The 6,459-nt window shown below is 32.8% G+C and overlaps 1 long non-coding RNA gene across 2 annotated transcripts; it reads right to left on the minus strand.

Moving 5' to 3' along the window:
* Positions 1-1,224: 1,224 nt before the first annotated feature.
* Positions 1,225-3,730, minus strand: LOC111691637. Of its 2 annotated transcripts, none has more exons than XR_002763007.1 (5): positions 3,638-3,730; positions 3,443-3,509; positions 3,084-3,385; positions 2,543-3,002; positions 1,225-1,309 (listed from the first exon to the last, which is right to left on the minus strand). It is a non-coding gene; the product is annotated as an uncharacterized LOC111691637 (long non-coding RNA). The 2 variants fall into 2 exon arrangements; XR_002763008.1 differs by having other exon boundaries at positions 3,055-3,385.
* Between the last annotated feature and the right edge of the window lie 2,729 nt (positions 3,731-6,459).

Genomic DNA, 6,459 nt, shown 5'->3' on the forward strand with positions numbered 1-6,459 from the left:
CAATGTAGTCTCATCTCGTCTAGTCTAGAGTACCCACCAAAAGAAAAATTCTCGCATATATATTTTTAAAGTAAGTTTAGACTGGCTACAAGTAGAGTTGCGAAATTTTCAATGACAAACTTGACAGTAATTATGACTATATTCAAGGAATACTGAATACGCTCTAGCATTGTAAAAAGTATATATATAGTGTGTCCCGTATGGGGTACCGCACTTTTGTAATAGTTATTTACACCATAAAGGAAGTACCATTCGAGGACGATTTGCTCACAAGCGGAGCGAGGGCTGGCAATAGAGTCCGAGACTGGTAAATTATACTTAACTGCTGCGCGGTGGTGGTTTCTAAGGTGTTTATAAACAAAGCTACATAAAAGTTGCAATTTTGCTGGGAATTTTTATTGCCAGAGAAGTCGAAAGTGAGCTACAGACGACCATATAGAAATTTCAAAGAATGGTGCCAGAACAAAAATTCTAGTGTTTCTGAAATGTTACTGCTAGCATATTTCATGGAGAAGTCAGTAACCTTAAGTCACCGGCGAGTTTGTGGAGTAAATAATCAATGATTAAGTCAACTATTTTCATAGAGGAGAATCAAAATACCCCAAGCTGAGAGCACTTTTGAAACGTAAGAATGACGGCTATATACCTAAAAAGACAAACGTTTTTACAAGAGAATAAGTCGACGATTTTCTCGTTCAGGTACCTGATAACACATATTTCCTAATGAAGGTAGTGACGGTCTTAGGCATTGCAGGAGCATGCATGCCGTTCTGATGAGTTATGCAAACTTACTTTGGCCGTCAATTTCAAAAATTTAATGACATTATTGTAGTTACAATTCCAGTTTCTAAAAATGGTATGTCACGTACGTTTACAATTACTTACTCGTCTGGGTTCTGTTTCTCATCTAGAAATTCTCAAGAAATATATCAATAGAGGAAATATAAATTTTAAAGTGCTTCATAATAACATAAGAAGTATAAACAAAAATATTAACGAATTTCGCTGTTACTTAGAACAACTCACGGAAATTCCTGAATGTATTATTCTAACAGAAACTAGACAATTGGACGATATACACTTGTTTAATATACCAGGTTACAGTATTGTATATAACTACGGAACAATTAATCAAAATGATGGTACTATAATATACTTAAAATATGGTATTGAATTATTACATAAGTTGATTCCTCTTGCCAATGTAAATAAATTGATTCTAGTCGAGATTCAGTTTCAGCAAAAAAATATTAATATTTTGGCTGGGTATAGATCACCTTCTACTGAGCCTTTGGAGTTTGTGCGAGATCTGAAACAATACTTTTCAAATAGCAATTTGGATAAGGCTGACTATTTTCTGTTTGTGGGTGATATAAACATTAACATACTCGAAAATGAACTAAGTGAACATGTAGGTGAATATCTGAATAATCTGTGTGAATTTAATTTTGTTTCTGCAATAAATGATTTTACGAGAGTGACAGAAAATAGTCGGTCTTGCTTAGACCATGTTTTTATTAGGACTAAATGCGATTATGAATACTTATTACCTTTTGTGATAAAAACAAAACTAACTGATCATTATACGGTACTTGTTCAAATTATTTTTGAAACTAGTAAGATTTCCAAAAAAGATATAAAAATAAATAGAAGAGTTGACTATAAAGAACTTAGCGAAGGCATGACCCAAATTAGTTATAATGAAATTTATCAAGCTAACAGTATTGAATCGGGTTTTGAGAAACTTCTATATATTATTACAAAAGAGATACAAAAATCCACTTACATTATAAGGAAATCAGAAAGGAAGCGCAAAAGTTGGATCACGCAGGGTATTATTAATTCAATAAACAAAAGGGATAAAATGTATAACCAGTTATTGGAAAGATTTGACATTAATTTAAAAAATCGATACCTAATTTATAGAAATCGTTTAAATAATGTAATTAAATCTGCTAAGATGAATTATTATAAAAATAGAATTGCGCAAAGTTCAAATAACAATAAAGCGATGTGGGAGACTGTGAAGGAATTAACTTCGTCTAAGAAAATATCAAGGGATATTCAATACGTTAATCACAATGAAGAAACTATAAAAGATAAACAAACTATGTCTGACGTATTTAATAACCATTATGTTACTGTGGGTCAAAAATTGGCAGGTAAAATTATTAATCAGCCAGAAGTCAATTCAACATCAAATTATTTTAATCATTTTGAATCCATATTTCTTAAACCAACAACATTAACTGAAATAAATAATATAATACAATCACTCAAAAGTAACAAGTCACCTGGTGAAGATGGAATTACAGGGGAATTATTAAAATGCATGGGTCCATTTCTGGGTGAACCTTTAATGTTCTTAATTAATAAATGCTTTGAAGAAGGATACTTTCCTAATGCATTGAAAACATCTATGGTAATACCAGTATTTAAATCTGGCGATCGTGCTGATGTTGTTAACTACCGACCAATATCGTTAATTACAACTTTATCTAAAGTCTTTGAAAAGATAATAAAAGAAAGATTATGTACCTACCTTGAGAGACATCAGGTATTATCACCAAGACAGTATGGTTTTAGAGCTGGGGTATCTACGCAAGATGCTATTCTTCATCTTACTTCCAATATATATTCGGCTATGGACGACAACAAAAAATCCCTCAGTGTATTTATAGACTTGTCAAAAGCGTTTGACACTGTAAGTCATGATCTGTTGTTAAACTGTCTGGAAAGAGTGGGTGCTAGAGGGGTGTCATTAAACTTTTTCAGGAGTTACCTCACTCATCGTTATCAGTTTGTGGCAATAAATAATTATCGTAGCGAATTAAAACGGATCACGTATGGAGTCCCTCAGGGCTCTGTATTAGGTCCTATACTGTTTAACTTATATATAAATGAGTTATTCTGTCTGCCCACTATGGGAGATATTATAGCATACGCAGACGATACATGTATTTTCTACAGTGACGATGACTGGGAAACTGTCACAAGAAAAGCTGAAAAAGATCTAGCTATAATATTTAAATGGTTTAAATCAATGTTGCTTACAGTAAATTATGATAAAACGCGAGTTTTACATAATTATGTTGATGTTCGTTCCTCACCCACTGTTCAGTTTCTGACTATTTCAGACGATATCGTAATCAATTCGGTCAGAGAATTTAAGTATCTCGGTGTCATATTAGACAATCACCTAAAATGGGATAAGCACATAAAATATATTTCTAATAAGGTAAGATTCTTGTTTCATAAGTTTAAAGTGTTAAGGGATATACTTGACCATGATTCTCTGATAATTATTTATAATTCATTGGTTCAATCGCACCTAATTTATGGAATTGTAGCCTGGGGAAATGTAAGTAAGAGTATATTGCGTAATCTGGAAATAGTACAAAAAACAATTATTAAAATCATGTTTAAAAAAATATCTACTTACCCTTCGGATGATCTTTTTATTGAAGCGTGTTTGATGGACCTGCGGCAACTATTCTTCTATTTCCTAACTATACATCAACACAAAAATAAAAGTCAATTAATAGTCAGCGAACATAAATATGAAACAAGAAACAAAGGTAAAATGTTTGTAACTCAAAGAAAGAATAAAAGCATAGGACAAAAAAGTCATACTTACCTTGGTCCGAGGTTATATGCCTTATTGCCAGATAAAATACAGTCCATGAGATTTACAGTTACTTTCAAAAAAGCGCTAAAAAACTTTATTTTCTCTGTTGCTAGAAAGGATATTCATGATGCTGTGGAACTAAAATCGATTAATTGTTCAGTATTTGCTTAATATGTTCGTGTTCTTATGTATATTACATGTTATGGTGTAAATTGTAAATTGTATCTTGTAATACTATTGATTGATGTGTGGACTGTGTATAATCTTGTTGTTATTATGTTGAAATTGATTCTATTTGTTCGTTAGGTTTTGTCTTTTTTTTTACCTTCCCCACGCACAGGCTATGCCTATAGTGGGTGTACTGCGTTTATTCTTGTTATCTGTAGTATTCTTGTTGTTATTGGTTTTAATGATCTTGTTATTGCTCTTTTGTAACTTGTTAACTTGTTGAAATGAATAAACATTATTATATCAAGATTAGATTGGAAATTAAAACTGAAATTTCATGCTTTTTTTATGCGCTATCAAGCAGGTAGATGTTACAACCAACCAGTCGGCAAGAACACCCTTTCTATGATTCCTAATAAGATTGCACAGTTTTTGAAACTAGAACATCCTGAAACATATACAGACCATTCATTCCGAAGAACATCGGCAACGTTACTGGCTAATACATGAGTTGATGTATTACCAATCAAGCGACATGGTAGATGGAAATCAGCCACAATTGCAGAAAGTTATGTTGCTGACAGTTTAAGTAACAAAAATGAAATAGCCAACAGGATTCTTTAGAATGACGACACTTCGACTCCGGGTTCTATTAGTACGTCGCATCATGTTGTTTTAATGGATCAGTCAGAGAATATTGAGCCTTCGGTGACTGATATATTGCGGTCAAATCATTTTGGGAAAAATGTGACAATTAGTAATCCACTTACCTCCTTAAAAACAATGTATTTAATAGTCTATTTACTATGGTGGGAGCAGATAAAAATTTGTATTGCTTATCGATATGAAACATTACAGATTCCATAACAATTCACAAGATAAATTCGTTGCTCCAGGGTTAGCATTATTAATAAAAATTATTCGGTGGGCAGTTAATAAAAATAAAAATGTTGTCTTTACTCATAAGGAAATACCCATGGTAATTATATGGTATGTAATTTAGTTAAAAATTGCAGCGTATTTTTATTTACAAAAAGTGATTATTTTTCTTTTTTGACTTAACCCCGTATTTAAGCATTTCTTGAGTTACCGAACAACTTGGTTAAATACAGTTTTTAACAAAAACAAAAATTAAAGGCACTTTGTTTGCTTAGGGAAAATGTCTCATTTTGAAATTTTTTGGCCGCTCTGTATATTTTATTGCAATTTCGATTACTGCCCATGGCTTCCCAAGATAAGTGAAACCTTTTCTCGAAAAATCGACAATAAAAAAAAGTATACAAGAGTGCGGTACCTCACTGTATATGGGCATATTGTACCCCTTTCTCAGTGGGAATTTTGCTATAACTACGGCAATGGTGGCAATGTTGGGCTAAACCCAAACTTCCTTTTTATTACGTTACTTACCTGACTCAGTACGGCTTCGGAAAATAAAAACGCCTCTCCTTCGGACCTCAGGGATTCCGTTCGGGGCCCAGAATACCAAAGGGCGACTGTGGCCCAACAGATCCCGCGCCATTAAACAGGGCCTAGGGCCTATTGGATAATCTGAATAACATAACGATATTGCCTACGACGGGTATGTCGCACATTCGGAAAGAAAATCTCTCAAACCGCCGCTTTCAGAGACTCCGTTGAGGGCGAATTGTCGAGAAAAACTCGAAACCTGAAAGGCATGTCGCTCGGGCGGATCTTCGTGTAACGCGAAAAAAGTTTCGACCTCCGATACATCAAGAAAAAAATGAGATAAGGGAATTTGTGCACGGAGAGTGGATTGTTTCGTGGAAGCAACTTTTAAAATGGGGTTTATCGAGTAAATCAAGTAGGTATTATAACCAAGCGCAATTTTTTTTTGAAAAAAACAAAACCTAAATGAAAAAATACAAACTATTTACTGACTTAGTCACAGCATTTGAATATTAAATAATTTTCATGACTAAAATATACAGGGTCGCTGCTATGTGTGGGACACCCTGTATATTACCCCATATTATAATTCTTCTCAAAATTCTAAACAAAATTCATATACATATCATGTACCTAAATTAACCGTTTTCGAGATATCGAACTTTTAAAATAGACCAGGCGATATCTGTTTCCACGTAGATTTTTGGCTTTTTGGCTTTCAAATATCACTAGAAATGAAAATTTTTCTATGCGCATAAAAAAAAAGCGTGGACTTAATTTTTGGTGGCACAATATGTTAAAAAAATTCGAAAAATGTCATATTTTTCTTCCTATTTAATTATGTATCTTTTCAAGAGTTGATTTTAGGCGAAAATGGAAGAGGAAAAAAATGTTAATAATTAAATTTTTTACAAAACATGACTAGTTACAAATCGAATGAATCATGATTATTATGGTAAAAATCGAAAAAATAATAGCAAAAATGGGGTTAAAAAACAATACTATTTAGGGAATTTTTTTGGGGTATTTAAATTGGGTATGGGACCTTTATACTTGACTCAAGAAAACTTCATGTTATGTAGAATCTTCACACCAAATTTCATCAAAATCGATTCTATAGATTTTGCATAATAATTTTGCAATCCAGATTTTGAAAAAAAATTTGCAAATTTTCAAAATTTTGCACAGCAAAAACCAAGGCCCTTAGATACTTGAAAATTTAATCACATATAGAAGGGCTCTCAAGCTTTCAAACT

Source organism: Anoplophora glabripennis, unplaced genomic scaffold (genome assembly GCF_000390285.2).
Source record: "Anoplophora glabripennis isolate ALB-LARVAE unplaced genomic scaffold, Agla_2.0 scaffold415, whole genome shotgun sequence".
NCBI classification, from domain to species: domain Eukaryota; kingdom Metazoa; phylum Arthropoda; class Insecta; order Coleoptera; family Cerambycidae; genus Anoplophora; species Anoplophora glabripennis.